Below are 22,282 nucleotides of genomic sequence, written 5' to 3'. Positions count from 1 at the left end.
TTGAAATAGTAAAAATAATATCAAATTGTCAATGTTTAATGGACTATTATCTGGACAGAAATAAATAATCAATAAATTTTTCGAATTGACAAATTAATCACTAATAGTAAATATAATAACCATGAATTATTTGACTTTTTTAAAATTTAAATACGATTAAAATAAATAATTAATAATTTTTATTGCAATGAATAATTCAAAAGTGAGAACTTTCACTAGAATTGTGATTGAGTGTTGTTGTTGTTAAGTGAAATCTGTCATCCTGAAGATTAAAAGGAAGTGTTGATGCATCGAGAAGCATTCAGCATAAGTGTTCATCCCTTGTGGCTTTCAGGGGAAATGAGTTTCATCACGTGGTAACAAGAAAGATGTTTTCGAAACCCTTAAACTTATCTTTCTATGTGATTGTAAAAGTTTATTAGTTGTGTGATAACGAAAAGTTAATCTCCATTTAGGATTAACAATTGGACACAAGATCCTTGTGATCTAAATCAAAATAAAATTATTTGTGCAATTTTCTCTCCTACTTACTCTTTATTATTGTTTTAATTATTCGCTAAGAAAATTAAAATTAACAGAAAATTATCAAAGGCATATATTTACAATAACAACTTAATTCACCCCTCAATTCACGCTAATAATTCCAATGCATCACTCTAACATATTTTATTTTAAATTAACGGTTTACATTAATTACATGCATTTGATTTTTTTATTATCAAATTATTAATGATTTTATGCAAATTAAGTTCTTTTCTTTTCCATTAATGAATAATTAATAATTATTAAATAATCGTGATGTACCTTGATCAATTGTAAAAATCTAGAAAATGACATTTTAGGGGATTAAAAACAGTAAAGCTCGACTATTTTAATATTAAACGATTTTAATATAAATTGTTTTGTATAATCGAGTTTCACTATTTTAATGTCTAATACATATTTGGTAATTTAATTTAAATTTATACCATTATCATATATTTGGTAATTTAATTTAAATTTATACCATTATCATTTCTTTGTAAATATTGAATATTTCATAATATCATGGATACCTTTTCAATGATTTTTTTTTTTATAAAAAATAACTAAATAAAATTGAAATAGTAAAAATAATATCAAACTGTCAAGGTTTGATGGACTATAGATCTGGACAGAAATAAATAATCCATAAATTATTCAAATTCACAAATTAATCACTAATATTAAATGTGATAACTATGAATTATTTGACTTTTAAAATTTAATTATGATTAAAATAAATAAATAATAATTTTTATTGCAATGTATAATTCAAAATATATTTTTGAATTTGCAAAATAATTTAAATATTTATTAATTATATCCATGAATGTGAAACAATCATATGGTGGAAGAAGAAAATTGCATTCTAAATTAGGTCATCACAAATGATTCATTCACAAGATAATTGTGTAAATGCATTAGTTTTAGTGCATCCAATCATTCTCAAACTAAATTTATACATATTTTTTGACCAAAAACTTTATTAAAGTCATGCAAAAATACCTTTTGCAAAAAATATCAAGGTTATACTATAGTTAGTGTAAAATTTTGTCTGTCTCATGAAAAATATTTTACATATTTTTTTGTTAAGAAGGATATTTTACATTCTTTTTATAAAGTACAGTGATAAAATAAATATACATTTATTTTAAAAGTAAATTAAAAACTAAAAATATATTTAACTACAATTTTAACATTATTAAATAATTCTGTTTGATGTATAAAAAGAACTGTTAACGAGATGTACAGTTATTTTTTAAATAATATGTAAATATACTTTACATATTTGATAAACTTATATGCAGTGTGTCTTACTCTTAAAGTTTTCATTTCAAACAAATATTAATTAGTATAGCCCAACAAAAGTAACAATTTTCAATTTTGGGGCAAAAAGGGAAAATAAAATTTATACAGAAAACCTCTAAACCAAAACCTACTTATATTTTTAGGAACTGATTAGAAAAATAATTAAACTTTAGAATTAATATAACTGTGATTACAAATAGATTATATCAGTCTTCAATTGAGAGGTACCACTAAAATAACAAATAAACTAAAAAAACAAATAAAATAACACTTTGGGAGTAAAATTATAAAAGGAAGAACTTGAGTATGCTTTTGTGCCATAAGAAATACTTCATAGCGTAATTTCAATCTCAATGATCATTCCAACTTAAAATTAAATTAACATATTTTATCACTCAGTGTATCATTATCAAGGTTTAATATGATTTTAGTAACTTAACTTTCAGTAAAAATTAGGATTAGTTTCTCTTTGAAACTTTGGACCAATTTAGACTCTCATTTTTATAACTGGTAGATTTAGTTTTTCTCAATCAAATTTTATTAAGTTTATTTGGTGTTTCAAACGCGTTTCAAAAGTTAACCAAATTTAGTTAAAACGACTAAATTCATGCATTTCTAAAGTTTGTCAAACAATTTAACATTGAGGTGAAAATATGTCAATCAATTTAAAAAAAAACTCAAATGTTATCATGAAACACATTTGAAACGCTAAATAAACTTAACCAAACTTAGTTAAAAGGACTAAATTCATGCATTTCTAAATAAATTAGGTCGAAGTTTTTAAGAAGGTACTGTAAGGGACTAAAACTAATTTAATCTTTATTATTATTACTATTATTGAATAAGACATGATAGAAGAGCCTCGTGAGTGCCAATTACAATAGAGAAGCTGGGTATTTATAGTAACCCATGCTCCTTAAAAGCTAACCTATGAAAGGTAAAAATACAAAAGAAGGACAACTCGGGCAGGATTACATCAAGACATTCTAAGTTTTCTTTATAATTTTGAGGAAAACATAAGATATCCAAAGGAGTTGGTCAAAGATTTGGTGTTCCTTTGACAAAGGAGATATTCCACCTCTCCACTTAGAACTTAAATCTTCGTTACAGACGAGTGAAAAAGTACGTATTCCACTTAAATCCATACCAACATTATTATATACCTTGGACTTCAAATTACCTGCAATATTGTCTAAATAAAATACGCCCTGATCGTACAAACCAGAACATTCTTGTAAGGTCGAAAGTGCGAATTTATCCAAACTTTTGTCCTTCGAGAGCTTTGAAATAATAGAAAGCACATTGGTTGCATTGTTCTTAGAAATTGTAATTAAAATGCCCAGAAGATCTTCAAGGTTGGTGGGTGGTGGATGTAACTTAGAAGAGGCTTCTTCAAGGCATGCAACACAGAAATCATACATTATTCCTGGGTCTCTATTTGAAGCCTCCTTGCAATTTTTAGAGATAAGGTCAGAAGCATTTGAGCTTTGAAACAGGAATAAAGACACAATGAAAATCAGCGTTCCGTTCAAAGCAAATCTCATTGTTGCCTTCTTTTCTTTTTCTACAATTCACTGTTTGTCAGAAATGGGATAAAATTTGATCCATACATCACATAATATATATAATAGATAGAGAGAGAAAGGATCTATTTATATTAACGGTTTACATTAATTCTAGGTTTCTATTTTCTTTTAAATTAACGGTTTGCATTAATTATATATTAAATGTATTTGATTTTCTATTATCAAATTATTAATGTTTTTCCTCCAAATTAAGTTCTTTTCTTTATTTTCCATTAATAAATAATTAATAATGTTGATTAATCATGATGTATTTGGGTCAATTGACATTTTAGAAGTGATAGTGAGTTAAAAACAGTAAGACGGACTATTTTAATGTTAAACAATTTTAACATAAACAGTTTTTTTATAAACGAATTTCATTATTTTAATATCTAATTGATATTTGGTAATTTTATTTAAAATTTATACAATTATCATTTTTTCCTAAATATTGAATATATGATGATATCATGTTTACCTTTTTAATGATTTTTCATAAAAAGTAACTAAATGAAATTGAAATAGTAAAAATAATATCAAATTGTCAATGTTTAATGGACTATTATCTGGACAGAAATAAATAATCAATAAATTTTTCGAATTGACAAATTAATCACTAATAGTAAATATAATAACCATGAATTATTTGACTTTTTTAAAATTTAAATACGATTAAAATAAATAATTAATAATTTTTATTGCAATGAATAATTCAAAAGTGAGAACTTTCACTAGAATTGTGATTGAGTGTTGTTGTTGTTAAGTGAAATCTGTCATCCTGAAGATTAAAAGGAAGTGTTGATGCATCGAGAAGCATTCAGCATAAGTGTTCATCCCTTGTGGCTTTCAGGGGAAATGAGTTTCATCACGTGGTAACAAGAAAGATGTTTTCGAAACCCTTAAACTTATCTTTCTATGTGATTGTAAAAGTTTATTAGTTGTGTGATAACGAAAAGTTAATCTCCATTTAGGATTAACAATTGGACACAAGATCCTTGTGATCTAAATCAAAATAAAATTATTTGTGCAATTTTCTCTCCTACTTACTCTTTATTATTGTTTTAATTATTCGCTAAGAAAATTAAAATTAACAGAAAATTATCAAAGGCATATATTTACAATAACAACTTAATTCACCCCTCAATTCACGCTAATAATTCCAATGCATCACTCTAACATATTTTATTTTAAATTAACGGTTTACATTAATTACATGCATTTGATTTTTTTATTATCAAATTATTAATGATTTTATGCAAATTAAGTTCTTTTCTTTTCCATTAATGAATAATTAATAATTATTAAATAATCGTGATGTACCTTGATCAATTGTAAAAATCTAGAAAATGACATTTTAGGGGATTAAAAACAGTAAAGCTCGACTATTTTAATATTAAACGATTTTAATATAAATTGTTTTGTATAATCGAGTTTCACTATTTTAATGTCTAATACATATTTGGTAATTTAATTTAAATTTATACCATTATCATATATTTGGTAATTTAATTTAAATTTATACCATTATCATTTCTTTGTAAATATTGAATATTTCATAATATCATGGATACCTTTTCAATGATTTTTTTTTTATAAAAAATAACTAAATAAAATTGAAATAGTAAAAATAATATCAAACTGTCAAGGTTTGATGGACTATAGATCTGGACAGAAATAAATAATCCATAAATTATTCAAATTCACAAATTAATCACTAATATTAAATGTGATAACTATGAATTATTTGACTTTTAAAATTTAATTATGATTAAAATAAATAAATAATAATTTTTATTGCAATGTATAATTCAAAATATATTTTTGAATTTGCAAAATAATTTAAATATTTATTAATTATATCCATAAATGTGAAACAATCATATGGTGGAAGAAGAAAATTGCATTCTAAATTAGGTCATCACAAATGATTCATTCACAAGATAATTGTGTAAATGCATTAGTTTTAGTGCATCCAATCATTCTCAAACTAAATTTATACATATTTTTTGACCAAAAACTTTATTAAAGCATGCAAAAATACCTTTTGCAAAAAATATCAAGGTTATACTATAGTTAGTGTAAAATTTTGTCTGTCTCATGAAAAATATTTTACATATTTTTTTGTTAAGAAGGATATTTTACATTCTTTTTATAAAGTACAGTGATAAAATAAATATACATTTATTTTAAAAGTAAATTAAAAACTAAAAATATATTTAACTACAATTTTAACATTATTAAATAATTCTGTTTGATGTATAAAAAGAACTGTTAACGAGATGTACAGTTATTTTTTAAATAATATGTAAATATACTTTACATATTTGATAAACTTATATGCAGTGTGTCTTACTCTTAAAGTTTTCATTTCAAACAAATATTAATTAGTATAGCCCAACAAAAGTAACAATTTTCAATTTTGGGGCAAAAAGGGAAAATAAAATTTATACAGAAAACCTCTAAACCAAAACCTACTTATATTTTTAGGAACTGATTAGAAAAATAATTAAACTTTAGAATTAATATAACTGTGATTACAAATAGATTATATCAGTCTTCAATTGAGAGGTACCACTAAAATAACAAATAAACTAAAAAAACAAATAAAATAACACTTTGGGAGTAAAATTATAAAAGGAAGAACTTGAGTATGCTTTTGTGCCATAAGAAATACTTCATAGCGTAATTTCAATCTCAATGATCATTCCAACTTAAAATTAAATTAACATATTTTATCACTCAGTGTATCATTATCAAGGTTTACTATGATTTTAGTAACTTAACTTTCAGGAAAAATTAGGATTAGTTTCTCTTTGAAACTTTGGACCAATTTAGACTCTCATTTTTATAACTGGTAGATTTAGTTTTTCTCAATCAAATTTTATTAAGTTTATTTGGTGTTTCAAACGCGTTTCAAAAGTTAACCAAATTTAGTTAAAACGACTAAATTCATGCATTTCTAAAGTTTGTCAAACAATTTAACATTGAGGTGAAAATATGTCAAACAATTTTAAAAAAAAACTCAAATGTTATCATGAAACACATTTGAAACGCTAAATAAACTTAACCAAACTTAGTTAAAAGGACTAAATTCATGCATTTCTAAATAAATTAGGTCGAAGTTTTTAAGAAGGTACTGTAAGGGACTAAAACTAATTTAATCTTTATTATTATTACTATTATTGAATAAGACATGATAGAAGAGCCTCGTGAGTGCCAATTACAATAGAGAAGCTGGGTATTTATAGTAACCCATGCTCCTTAAAAGCTAACCTATGAAAGGTAAAAATACAAAAGAAGGACAACTCGGGCAGGATTACATCAAGACATTCTAAGTTTTCTTTATAATTTTGAGGAAAACATAAGATATCCAAAGGAGTTGGTCAAAGATTTGGTGTTCCTTTGACAAAGGAGATATTCCACCTCTCCACTTAGAACTTAAATCTTCGTTACAGACGAGTGAAAAAGTACGTATTCCACTTAAATCCATACCAACATTATTATATACCTTGGACTTCAAATTACCTGCAATATTGTCTAAATAAAATACGCCCTGATCGTACAAACCAGAACATTCTTGTAAGGTCGAAAGTGCGAATTTATCCAAACTTTTGTCCTTCGAGAGCTTTGAAATAATAGAAAGCACATTGGTTGCATTGTTCTTAGAAATTGTAATTAAAATGCCCAGAAGATCTTCAAGGTTGGTGGGTGGTGGATGTAACTTAGAAGAGGCTTCTTCAAGGCATGCAACACAGAAATCATACATTATTCCTGGGTCTCTATTTGAAGCCTCCTTGCAATTTTTAGAGATAAGGTCAGAAGCATTTGAGCTTTGAAACAGGAATAAAGACACAATGAAAATCAGCGTTCCGTTCAAAGCAAATCTCATTGTTGCCTTCTTTTCTTTTTCTACAATTCACTGTTTGTCAGAAATGGGATAAAATTTGATCCATACATCACATAATATATATAATAGATAGAGAGAGAAAGGATCTATTTATATTAACGGTTTACATTAATTCTAGGTTTCTATTTTCTTTTAAATTAACGGTTTGCATTAATTATATATTAAATGTATTTGATTTTCTATTATCAAATTATTAATGTTTTTCCTCCAAATTAAGTTCTTTTCTTTATTTTCCATTAATAAATAATTAATAATGTTGATTAATCATGATGTATTTGGGTCAATTGACATTTTAGAAGTGATAGTGAGTTAAAAACAGTAAGACGGACTATTTTAATGTTAAACAATTTTAACATAAACAGTTTTTTTATAAACGAATTTCATTATTTTAATATCTAATTGATATTTGGTAATTTTATTTAAAATTTATACAATTATCATTTTTTCCTAAATATTGAATATATGATGATATCATGTTTACCTTTTTAATGATTTTTCATAAAAAGTAACTAAATGAAATTGAAATAGTAAAAATAATATCAAATTGTCAATGTTTAATGGACTATTATCTGGACAGAAATAAATAATCAATAAATTTTTCGAATTGACAAATTAATCACTAATAGTAAATATAATAACCATGAATTATTTGACTTTTTTAAAATTTAAATACGATTAAAATAAATAATTAATAATTTTTATTGCAATGAATAATTCAAAAGTGAGAACTTTCACTAGAATTGTGATTGAGTGTTGTTGTTGTTAAGTGAAATCTGTCATCCTGAAGATTAAAAGGAAGTGTTGATGCATCGAGAAGCATTCAGCATAAGTGTTCATCCCTTGTGGCTTTCAGGGGAAATGAGTTTCATCACGTGGTAACAAGAAAGATGTTTTCTAAACCCTTAAACTTATCTTTCTATGTGATTGTAAAAGTTTATTAGTTGTGTGATAACGAAAAGTTAATCTCCATTTAGGATTAACAATTGGACACAAGATCCTTGTGATCTAAATCAAAATAAAATTATTTGTGCAATTTTCTCTCCTACTTACTCTTTATTATTGTTTTAATTATTCGCTAAGAAAATTAAAATTAACAGAAAATTATCAAAGGCATATATTTACAATAACAACTTAATTCACCCCTCAATTCACGCTAATAATTCCAATGCATCACTCTAACATATTTTATTTTAAATTAACGGTTTACATTAATTACATGCATTTGATTTTTTTATTATCAAATTATTAATGATTTTATGCAAATTAAGTTCTTTTCTTTTCCATTAATGAATAATTAATAATTATTAAATAATCGTGATGTACCTTGATCAATTGTAAAAATCTAGAAAATGACATTTTAGGGGATTAAAAACAGTAAAGCTCGACTATTTTAATATTAAACGATTTTAATATAAATTGTTTTGTATAATCGAGTTTCACTATTTTAATGTCTAATACATATTTGGTAATTTAATTTAAATTTATACCATTATCATATATTTGGTAATTTAATTTAAATTTATACCATTATCATTTCTTTGTAAATATTGAATATTTCATAATATCATGGATACCTTTTCAATGATTTTTTTTTTTATAAAAAATAACTAAATAAAATTGAAATAGTAAAAATAATATCAAACTGTCAAGGTTTGATGGACTATAGATCTGGACAGAAATAAATAATCCATAAATTATTCAAATTCACAAATTAATCACTAATATTAAATGTGATAACTATGAATTATTTGACTTTTAAAATTTAATTATGATTAAAATAAATAAATAATAATTTTTATTGCAATGTATAATTCAAAATATATTTTTGAATTTGCAAAATAATTTAAATATTTATTAATTATATCCATAAATGTGAAACAATCATATGGTGGAAGAAGAAAATTGCATTCTAAATTAGGTCATCACAAATGATTCATTCACAAGATAATTGTGTAAATGCATTAGTTTTAGTGCATCCAATCATTCTCAAACTAAATTTATACATATTTTTTGACCAAAAACTTTATTAAAGTCATGCAAAAATACCTTTTGCAAAAAATATCAAGGTTATACTATAGTTAGTGTAAAATTTTGTCTGTCTCATGAAAAATATTTTACATATTTTTTTGTTAAGAAGGATATTTTACATTCTTTTTATAAAGTACAGTGATAAAATAAATATACATTTATTTTAAAAGTAAATTAAAAACTAAAAATATATTTAACTACAATTTTAACATTATTAAATAATTCTGTTTGATGTATAAAAAGAACTGTTAACGAGATGTACAGTTATTTTTTAAATAATATGTAAATATACTTTACATATTTGATAAACTTATATGCAGTGTGTCTTACTCTTAAAGTTTTCATTTCAAACAAATATTAATTAGTATAGCCCAACAAAAGTAACAATTTTCAATTTTGGGGCAAAAAGGGAAAATAAAATTTATACAGAAAACCTCTAAACCAAAACCTACTTATATTTTTAGGAACTGATTAGAAAAATAATTAAACTTTAGAATTAATATAACTGTGATTACAAATAGATTATATCAGTCTTCAATTGAGAGGTACCACTAAAATAACAAATAAACTAAAAAAACAAATAAAATAACACTTTGGGAGTAAAATTATAAAAGGAAGAACTTGAGTATGCTTTTGTGCCATAAGAAATACTTCATAGCGTAATTTCAATCTCAATGATCATTCCAACTTAAAATTAAATTAACATATTTTATCACTCAGTGTATCATTATCAAGGTTTAATATGATTTTAGTAACTTAACTTTCAGGAAAAATTAGGATTAGTTTCTCTTTGAAACTTTGGACCAATTTAGACTCTCATTTTTATAACTGGTAGATTTAGTTTTTCTCAATCAAATTTTATTAAGTTTATTTGGTGTTTCAAACGCGTTTCAAAAGTTAACCAAATTTAGTTAAAACGACTAAATTCATGCATTTCTAAAGTTTGTCAAACAATTTAACATTGAGGTGAAAATATGTCAAACAATTTTAAAAAAAAACTCAAATGTTATCATGAAACACATTTGAAACGCTAAATAAACTTAACCAAACTTAGTTAAAAGGACTAAATTCATGCATTTCTAAATAAATTAGGTCGAAGTTTTTAAGAAGGTACTGTAAGGGACTAAAACTAATTTAATCTTTATTATTATTACTATTATTGAATAAGACATGATAGAAGAGCCTCGTGAGTGCCAATTACAATAGAGAAGCTGGGTATTTATACTAACCCATGCTCCTTAAAAGCTAACCTATGAAAGGTAAAAATACAAAAGAAGGACAACTCGGACAGGATTACATCAAGACATTCTAAGTTTTCGTTATCATTTTGAGGAAAACATAAGATATCCAAAGGAGTTGGTCAAAGATTTGGTATTCCTTTGACAAAGGAGATATTCCACCTCTCCACCTAGAACTTAAATCTTCGTCACAGACGAGTGAAAAAGTACGTATTCCACTTAAATCCATACCAACATGATTAAATACCTTGGACTTCAAATTACCTGCAATATTGTCTAAATAAAATACGCCGTGATCGTACAAACCAGAACATTCTTGTAAGGTCCTAAGTGCGAATATATCCAAACTTTTGTCCTTCTAGAGCTTTGAAATAATAGAAAGCACATTGGTTGCATTGTTCTTAGAAATTGTAATTAAAATGCCCAGAAGATCTTCAAGGTTGGTGGGTGGTGGATGTAACTTAGAAGAGGCTTCTTCAAGGCATGCAACACAGAAATCATACATTATTCCTGTGTCTCTATTTGAAGCCTCCTTGCAATTTTTAGAGATAAGGTCAGAAGCATTTGAGCTTTGAAACAGGAATAAAGACACAATGAAAATCAGCGATCCGTTCAAAGCAAATCTCATTGTTGCCTTCTTTTCTTTTTCTACAATTCACTGTTTGTCAGAAATGGGATAAAATTTGATCCATACATCACATAATATATATAATAGATAGAGAGAGAAAGGATCTATTTATATTAACGGTTTACATTAATTCTAGGTTTCTATTTTCTTTTAAATTAACGGTTTGCATTAATTATATATTAAATGTATTTGATTTTCTATTATCAAATTATTAATGTTTTTCCTGCAAATTAAGTTCTTTTCTTTATTTTCCATTAATAAATAATTAATAATGTTGATTAATCATGATGTATTTGGGTCAATTGACATTTTAGAAGTGATAGTGAGTTAAAAATAGTAAGACCGACTATTTTAATGTTAAACAATTTTAACATAAACAGTTTTTTTATAAACGAATTTTATTATTTTAATATCTAATTGATATTTGGTAATTTTATTTAACATTTATACAATTATCATTTTTTCCTAAATATTGAATATATGATGATATCATGTTTACCTTTTTAATGATTTTTCATAAAAAGTAACTAAATGAAATTGAAATAGTAAAAATAATATCAAATTGTCAATGTTTAATGGACTATTATCTGGACAGAAATAAATAATCAATAAATTTTTCGAATTGACAAATTAATCACTAATAGTAAATATAATAACCATGAATTATTTGACTTTTAAAATTTAAATACGATTAAAATAAATAATTAATAATTTTTATTGCAATGAATAATTCAAAAGTGAGAACTTTCACTAGAATTGTGATTGAGTGTTGTTGTTGTTGTTAAGTGAAATCTGTCATCCTGAAGATTAAAAGGAAGTGTTGATGCATCGAGAAGCATTCAGCAGAAGTGTTCATCCCTTGTGGCTTTCAGGGGAAATGAGTTTCATCACGTGGTAACAAGAAAGATGTTTTCCAAACCCTTAAACTTATCTTTCTATGTGATTGTAAAAGTTTATTAGTTGTGTGATAACGAAAAGTTAATCTCCATTTAGGATTAACAATTGGACATAAGATCCTTGTGATCTAAATCAAAATAAAATTATTTGTGCAATTTTCTCTCCTACTTACTCTTTATTATTGTTTTAATTATTCGCTAAGAAAATTAAAATTAAGAGAAAATTATTAAAGGCATATATTTACAATAACAACTTAATTCACCCCTCAATTCACGCTAATAATTCCAATGCATCACTCTAACATATTTTATTTTAAATTAACGGTTTACATTAATTACATGCATTTGATTTTTTATTATCAAATTATTAATGATTTTATGCGAATTAAGTTCTTTTCTTTTCCATTAATGAATAATTAATAATTATTAAATAATCATTGTACCTTGATCAATTGTAAAAATCTAGAAAATGACATTTTAGGAGTTGTAGGGAATTAAAAATAGTAAAGCTCGACTATTTTAATATTAAACGATTTTAATATAAATTGTTTTGTATAATCGAGTTTCACTATTTTAATGTCTAATACATATTTGGTAATTTAATTTAAATTTATACCATTATCATATATCTGGTAATTTAATTTAAATTTATACCATTATCATTTCTTTGTAAATATTGAATATTTAATAATATCATGGATACCTTTTCAATGATTTTTCTTTTATAAAAAATAACTAAATAAAATTGAAATAGCAAAAATAATATCAAACTGTCAAGGTTTGATGGACTATAGATCTGGACAGAAATAAATAATCCATAAATTATTCAAATTCACAAATTAATCACTAATATTAAATATGATAACTATGAATTATTTGACTTTTAAAATTTAATTATGATTAAAATAAATAAATAATAATTTTTATTGCAATGTATAATTCAAAATATATTTTTGAATTTGCAAAATAATTTAAATATTTATTAATTGTAACATCCCAATATCTCACACTGGATAATTCATAATTTATATATTGTAACTATTACATTTACGGTAATATCCCGTAATCTCACACTTATAAATTCATAGTTAATATCTGTCTACACATGTTTTAAACTCATAATTTCAACTATAAACTCATAAATATAATTCGAATTCTTCTAACTTATTCTTCTGTCTCTCTCTTCATTGGCACTGGATCAGACGACATTCCTTCATCTGCTCCCGTGTAACGAATTATACGATCATCGCACATACCCAAACACAAAAAACAAACACAAACAAGTAGGGTGAGCTAACATGCAACAAATCATTTATAAACATGTAACAAATCATTATAAAACATGTATAATTACCTTGATATAAACATCATATAATAATTATGTTCGACACCCTCATACCACAATTCCTATTAGACACTCGTCTCACAATACCCAATAGACACCACAATACCCAATAAACACTCATCCGGATGATACGTTGATGAGCGGTCACGGGAGGATTATGCACTTGTAATGACTTCTACTTCTTTTTACAAATACACTTTCAAAATACTTCATACCATTCACAAGGTTAATCCCCTCACTATGTCCAAAACCGGCACATAGATCAGGACCTCCTGCTCCTCTCACCACATAATTCATCCCTCTCTACTTGAGACTAGATGATTATTAGAGTATCAGGATAACCTCCAACTACGGGACCCTCAACATCAACATATACACAAATACCATAATATTACTGAATCTCTCCACGAGACTCATACCATAATCATATTCCTCAACTCACATTATACCCCTTACAAAATCTCCCCATAATACTCATAACATGTTCAGATGCATAAATTCAAATGCAATATAATAAAATACAATCATCGCATAAATCACACAAACTCAATATATTGCATAATAATTTAACAGTACTCAATCTGTTCAATAGGATTTAAGTTAAAAACTTGTCGAGTAGACTTCCAGGAAAGAGAGGTGCGTCACAATGGACAACTTAAGTACCAAGTCTTTCCTTAGCCAAAGTGTTCCTCAACTAGTTTTTAACAAATTTCTTATTTACAGATTCAAAACAACAGCATATAATATTAACACTGAATTTCAATATAGATTAACATACAGTAAGCATTAACAGTATTCACACAGCAGAATTTCAATATATGAATAGTAATAAAACAATACTAAATCATAATATAAAAGCATAGAACTATTAAATCATAATATAAAAACATAGAAAGGTTAGCTCCCCTACCTCTATTCCAGACGTCTCTTGCTCTGAATTTATTTCTCCGAAACCTTTCAGAACCTCTACCCTTCTTGCAACTAAAAATTTCTCTCTAACTTTCTCTCACTTGATTTCTCTTCTCTTGGTGCAAAATACTCTTCCCTCCCATGGCTATTTATAGTAAAAAAAAATTTACTATTCATTAATATTTTAATATTATTTATTATTTTAATATTATTTAAAAATAATATTTCAATCATTTTCTCACCAAATCTGATCCTAATTTCTACCTACTACTTTCTTCCATGCTAAGGAATCCAAATGCTGAAAATTTATTTTTACTATTCACTTTTTACTATTTACTATTTACTTTTTACTATTCAATTAAAAAAAAATTTACTAAATAAGTTTACCAAAAATTTGCACCTCTCCTTCTAAAATTACTATAATTTTATATCCAAAATTTACATTTTTCTATCCATTAAAATTATTATTACTAATAAAATACTAAAATTTACTATTATAAATATTTTCTTTTTCATGGGTCTTACATTAATTATATCCATAAATGTGAAACAATCATATGGTGGAAGAAGAAAATTGTATTCTAAATTAGGTCATCACAAATGATTCATTCACAAGATAACCATTAGTTTTAGTGCATCCAATCATTCTCAAACTAAATTTATACATATATTTTGACCAAAAACTTTATTAAAGTCATGCAAAAATACCTTTTGCAAAAAATATCAAGGTTATACTATAGTTAGTGTAAAATTTTGTCTGTCTCATGAAAAATATTTTACATATTTTTTGTTAAGAAGGATATTTTACATTCTTTTTATAAAGTACAGTGATAAAATAAATATACATTTATTTTAATAAAAAATAAAAATATATTTAACTACAATTTTAACATTATTAAATAATTCTGTTTGATGTATAAAAAGAACTGTTAACGAGATGTACAGTTATTTTTTAAATAATATGTAAATATACTTTACATATTTGATAAACTTATATGCAGTGTGTCCTACTCTTAAAGTTTTCATTTCAAACAAATATTAATTAGTATAGCCCAACAAAAGTAACAATTTTCAATTTTGGGGAAAAAGGGAAAATAAAATTTATACAGAAAACGTCTAAACCAAAACCTACTTATATTTTTAGGAACTGATTAGAAAAATAATTAAACTTTAGAATTAATATAACTGTGATTACAAATAAATTATATCAGTCTTCAATTGAGAGGTACCACTAAAATAACAAATAAACTAAAAAAACACAAATAAAATAACACTTTGGGAGTAAAATTATAAAAGGAAGAACTTGAGTATGCTTTTGTGCCATAAGAAATACTTCATAGCGTAATTTCAATCTCAATGATCATTCCAACTTAAAATTAAATTAACATATTTTATCACTCAGTGTATCATTATCAAGGTTTAATATGATTTTAGTAACTTAACTTTCAGTAAAAATTAGGATTAGTTTCTCTTTGAAACTTTGGACCAATTTAGACTCTCATTTTTATAACTGGTAGATTTAGTTTTTCTCAATCAAATTTTATTAAGTTTATTTGGTGTTTCAAACGCGTTTGTAAAGTTAACCAAATTTAGTTAAAACGACTAAATTCATGCATTTCTAAAGTTTGTCAAACAATTTAACATTGAGGTGAAAATATGTCAAACAATTTAAAAAAAGAAACTCAAATGTTATCATGAAACACATTTGAAACGCTAAATAAACTTAACCAAACTTAGTTAAAAGGACTAAATTCATGCATTTGTAAATAAATTAGGTGGAAGTTTTTAAGAAGGTACTGTAAGGGACAAAAACTAATTTAATCTTTATTATTATTACTATTATTGAATAAGACATGATAGAAGCGCCTCATGAGTGCCAATTACAATAGAGAAGCTGGGTATTTATACTAACCCATGCTCCTTAAAAGCTAACCTATGAAAGGTAAAAATACAAAAGAAGGACAACTCGGACAGGATTACATCAAGACATTCTAAGTTTTCGTTATCATTTTGAGGAAAACATAAGATATCCAAAGGAGTTGGTCAAAGATTTGGTATTCCTTTGACAAAGGAGATATTCCACCTCTCCACCTAGAACTTAAATCTTCGTCACAGACGAGTGAAAAAGTACGTATTCCACTTAAATCCATACCAACATGATTAAATACCTTGGACTTCAAATTACCTGCAATATTGTCTAAATAAAATACGCCGTGATCGTACAAACCAGAACATTCTTGTAAGGTCCTAAGTGCGAATATATCCAAACTTTTGTCCTTCGAGAGCTTTGAAATAATAGAAAGCACATTGGTTGCATTGTTCTTAGAAATTGTAATTAAAATGCCCAGAAGATCTTCAAGGTTGGTGGGTGGTGGATGTAACTTAGAAGAGGCTTCTTCAAGGCATGCAACACAGAAATCATACATTATTCCTGTGTCTCTATTTGAAGCCTCCTTGCAATTTTTAGAGATAAGGTCAGAAGCATTTGAGCTTTGAAACAGGAATAAAGACACAATGAAAATCAGCGATCCGTTCAAAGCAAATCTCATTGTTGCCTTCTTTTCTTTTTCTACAATTCACTGTTTGTCAGAAATGGGATAAAATTTGATCCATACATCACATAATATATATAATAGATAGAGAGAGAAAGGATCTATTTATATTAACGGTTTACATTAATTCTAGGTTTCTATTTTCTTTTAAATTAACGGTTTGCATTAATTATATATTAAATGTATTTGATTTTCTATTATCAAATTATTAATGTTTTTCCTGCAAATTAAGTTCTTTTCTTTATTTTCCATTAATAAATAATTAATAATGTTGATTAATCATGATGTATTTGGGTCAATTGACATTTTAGAAGTGATAGTGAGTTAAAAATAGTAAGACCGACTATTTTAATGTTAAACAATTTTAACATAAACAGTTTTTTTATAAACGAATTTTATTATTTTAATATCTAATTGATATTTGGTAATTTTATTTAAAATTTATACAATTATCATTTTTTCCTAAATATTGAATATATGATGATATCATGTTTACCTTTTTAATGATTTTTCATAAAAAGTAACTAAATGAAATTGAAATAGTAAAAATAATATCAAATTGTCAATGTTTAATGGACTATTATCTGGACAGAAATAAATAATCAATAAATTTTTCGAATTGACAAATTAATCACTAATAGTAAATATAATAACCATGAATTATTTGACTTTTAAAATTTAAATACGATTAAAATAAATAATTAATAATTTTTATTGCAATGAATAATTCAAAAGTGAGAACTTTCACTAGAATTGTGATTGAGTGTTGTTGTTGTTGTTAAGTGAAATCTGTCATCCTGAAGATTAAAAGGAAGTGTTGATGCATCGAGAAGCATTCAGCAGAAGTGTTCATCCCTTGTGGCTTTCAGGGGAAATGAGTTTCATCACGTGGTAACAAGAAAGATGTTTTCTAAACCCTTAAACTTATCTTTCTATGTGATTGTAAAAGTTTATTAGTTGTGTGATAACGAAAAGTTAATCTCCATTTAGGATTAACAATTGGACATAAGATCCTTGTGATCTAAATCAAAATAAAATTATTTGTGCAATTTTCTCTCCTACTTACTCTTTATTATTGTTTTAATTATTCGCTAAGAAAATTAAAATTAAGAGAAAATTATTAAAGGCATATATTTACAATAACAACTTAATTCACCCCTCAATTCACGCTAATAATTCCAATGCATCACTCTAACATATTTTATTTTAAATTAACGGTTTACATTAATTACATGCATTTGATTTTTTATTATCAAATTATTAATGATTTTATGCAAATTAAGTTCTTTTCTTTTCCATTAATGAATAATTAATAATTATTAAATAATCATGATGTACCTTGATCAAGTGTAAAAATCTAGAAAATGACATTTTAGGAGTTGTAGGGAATTAAAAATAGTAAAGCTCGACTATTTTAATATTAAACGATTTTAATATAAATTGTTTTGTATAATCGAGTTTCACTATTTTAATGTCTAATACATATTTGGTAATTTAATTTAAATTTATACCATTATCATATATCTGGTAATTTAATTTAAATTTATACCATTATCATTTCTTTGTAAATATTGAATATTTAATAATATCATGGATACCTTTTCAATGATTTTTTTTTTATAAAAAATAACTAAATAAAATTGAAATAGTAAAAATAATATCAAACTGTCAAGGTTTGATGGACTATAGATCTGGACAGAACTTAAATCTTCGTTGCAGACTAGTGAAAAAGTACGTATTCCACTTATTGCATGCATAGAATATTCATGGAGGATGATTTCAAACCAATGGCTCAACCACAGAGACGACTTAATCCAGTGATGAAAGAAGAGGTTAGAAAAGAAGTTCTAAAGCTTTTTGAAGCAGGTATTATCTATCCTATATCTGACAGCACTTGGGTGAGTCCAGTACAAGTCGTACCAAAGAAAGGTGGCATGAGTGTTGTTTGTAATGAGAAAAATGAGCTTATACCAACAAGGACAGTGACTGGGTAGGGAATGTGTATTGATTATAGAAAGCTGAACAAGGCAACCAGATAGGATCATTTTTTTTAGTGTCAAGCTAAAGACGTTAAACAAGCACTTACTGGGAGGCAACCCAACTTTCTAACTCTATCTTAATTTTTGGTTTCAGTTCTTTTAGTGTCAATTTAACTTGAATTGAATATGTTTGGTTGTGTGGATTGAATTATGTTTCTGCAATGATTTGATTGTGAAATGTTTGTTTGAAGTTTGGATAAGTTTTCGGAGCTTATTGTTATATACAATTGTTATATGAATTGTGTAGTATTATGACTGCTATTCAATTTTAGGAGCATGTACCTTGGCCTGAGGACAGACCAACATTTGTGAGGGGAAGGGAAGCTCAAGCACCATAGCAGCAACAACCACATGAAGCAGAGGCTGAGCAACAAAGACATTCTGAGGAGCAACAGAGACAACCTTCACCTTGGAGACTATGGCCACATCAACCATGAGTGGTTATTATTAGTTATTTTAAATTGAGTGATTTAAATTTTAGTTTTAAATTAAATATTCATCCATGAGAAAGGCAGATTTTTGTTGAAATTAACTACTTGGCCAGATAACTACCCATATGTGAATATTCATCCTTTGTTATTTTGTTTGAGCCTTATATATATATATATATATATATATATATATATATATATATATATATATATATATATATATATATATATTTTGTGAACCCTACACAATAATCTACCTTATCCAACACTCTAGAAGAAGAGAATAAGAAACATAATTGCCAAGATATAGCTAAAAATTAAGTTTGGGGGAAATTATAATCAGTTGACTCTTTAACTGGTTAAAAACAAAGAAAAAAAAATATTTATATATTTCAATGTGTTATGTGATGAATGAAGAGGTAGTTGATAAATAAAGTTTCAATGTTGTTATGTTCTTGTTCTCCTCTTCTTTAGTGTTGTTTTGTTTCCTAGTAAAACCATGTTTCTTCTAGCCAAGCCAAGTTATAACCTGAGAAAGTCCTTTTGATTTAAATCAAAATGTGTGAATTGTGTATGAGATGACTTGCAAAAGTTGACGAAGTAGTTGATGACAATTTGAGTGTGAATTGGAGTTGTAAACACTTGCAGGTTGAGATAAACACTGATTGAGCATATTTGTATTATTCTTTTTCTGGTTGTCTTATCATTATGGATTCAAGAACTTGTTAATATAGAAATTATAACATTTGATATGAATATTTGGAGATGTAGGTACAATCCTCACTTTTGTGACAAAGATTATGTGATGGAATATCAACTGCTCTTTTGGGTTTGCTCTTTTGTTATTGTTTATTTTCATGAGGACATGAAAATATATAAGTTTGGGGGAGTTGATAAATGTAAACTTTACTTGTATTTGTTACTTAAAATGTTGTGCTTTTGAGTAGTTTAAGTGTTTATTCTCATGAAAAGTATATAAATGTTGATGTAAGTATAGTTTTGAATGTTTAAATGTGTATTGATGCTTTTGTATGTTTATATCGAAGTAGAATAAGGATTGGATAATCTCAAAGACTTGGAGTGCGTCACTCACCTAGCCAGAAGGATCCAGTAGCCCAGCCAGCTGGAGCTCCTCGCCCAGCGAGCCAGCACAATTCGCCCAGCGAGCCAGCACCAATCACCCAGCGAGAAGAGGTCACTCGCCCTGCGAGTGACTCGCCCAGCGAGTGGAGGCCTGTCGCCCAACGAGAATTCACTTAAGGTCCTTCTCTTTAAAATGTCGCGAAACTGAACAAGAGAAGGATTAGGAGAAAGAGGGGAACGCTGCAGCTCGCGTCTAGCTCCTGTATGGGTGCTTCCAAGGTGTAAAACCACCACTTTCTACCATCCAATCTATCAATTATTGATTCTGAGATGCATATGTGTAGCTAGAACTCCATTTCACTGGGGTTGAGAGTAAAGTTCTGAAACTCTTTGTAATATATCTGTTAATACATTATCTTGTATGAATTTTGTGTTCTATCTTTATTATTCATGCCTACGATGGAAATATGAGCTAATTGAACGGTTAAATCATTGGAAAATGCATGAGACCGTGGACCTAGGATAGAACAACTAAGAGATTTCAATTCTAGACATAGGTTGGAACTTTTAGTCATCTATGACATTGTGTTTAATGTGAATCTGATATCTGAATTTGCTAAGGGATTAGTGATTTAGTTTGAATGGTTCAGGAATTTTCATCTAAGGAATTAGATGCTTGTATGCCTAGAATGTCGATGCTTAATTTTGAGGAACTGTGTTAGTAGAAAATTATTTGAGTGATGAACTTGAATGTCAACCGTAGTGAACTTTAATTCGACTGTTTTTACCACTTTTCAAATCTGTAAGCTAATCTTAAGTGTGTTATAAAAATACGGTTAATAATCGCTAAATAAGTAAACTTTAACAATCAATGAATCTAAACAAATCTCTTGGGAAACGATATCCAGACTTACCGGTTTATTACTTGAACGATTTGGTATGCTTGCCGAGATCTCAACAAGTTTTTGGCGTCGCTGCCAGAGATTTGTTTTGTTTTTGTTGATTGTGTGTTGTTTATCTGGTTTAGTTGATTTTAGCTATCTTTTGTTTAAGTGTTTATTGTGATCGTATTTGAATTCTTGTGCATAATTGTTATCATCTGTAGAAATTATCTTTTTAGTTTGTGTTTTGTATGAGAAGCACAGAACAGGCTGAGAATCTACTTTTTGATTCGGAAATTGAAACAACTGCTCGAAGGAACAACAGTAGAAGGAGGAGACAAAGTAGAGAATCCAGAGAAGCCTCTGTTATTTCTGAACAAATTCTGGACTCTTCATCTGGTCAAGAAAAAGAAGAAATGGAAGATAATCGTACTGGAGAAGGTTTTGGGCAAGGAAGGCGTACTCTTGCAGATTATAATACTTTCTCAGGACTTCTGCACTTCAATAGTATTGCAAGACCAGTGGTGAATGCTGCTAACATGGAGATGAAGCCAACTCTTATTCATCTGGTGCAGAACAATCAGTTTCATGGATTATCCCACGAGAATCCATACACTCACTTGGCTACTTTCATGGAGATCTGTAATACAGTAAGGATTCACCAGGTTTCAGATGAAGCAATCCGACTCAGCTTATTTCCATTCTCATTGGCTGGTAATGCAAAAATGTGGCTGAATTCCTTTCCAGAGAATAGTCTGATAATCTGGGATGATGTAGTTGCTAAATTTCTGAATAAGTTCTTCCCTCAGTCCAAAGTCAATAAGGGAAAGCAGGAGATCTCTTCTTTTCAACAAGATGTTGATGAAACTCTAGGTCAAGCATGGGATAGATTCAAAGGCCTACTGAGAAAAACTCCTACTCATGGATTTGATGAGCCTACACTGCTAAAT

The 22,282-nt window shown here is 26.9% G+C and overlaps 1 non-coding gene and 1 pseudogene across 1 annotated transcript; both read right to left on the bottom strand.

The window, feature by feature from the left end:
• The window catches only part of LOC148197181 (uncharacterized), a 41,422-nt pseudogene extending 22,050 nt beyond the window's left edge, over positions 1-19,372 (bottom strand).
• Positions 19,373-22,157: 2,785 nt separating this feature from the next.
• LOC148197180 (small nucleolar RNA R71) lies at positions 22,158-22,260 on the bottom strand. Its single transcript, XR_015780536.1, has one exon. It is a non-coding gene; the product is annotated as a small nucleolar RNA R71 (small nucleolar RNA).
• Positions 22,261-22,282: the final 22 nt, after the last annotated feature.

Source organism: Vigna umbellata, chromosome 6 (genome assembly GCF_029865625.1).
Source record: "Vigna umbellata cultivar VRB3 chromosome 6, Vumbellata_1.0, whole genome shotgun sequence".
In the NCBI taxonomy this organism is placed as follows: Eukaryota; Viridiplantae; Streptophyta; class Magnoliopsida; order Fabales; family Fabaceae; genus Vigna; species Vigna umbellata.
This window is presented reverse-complemented; position numbering and strand designations above follow the sequence as displayed.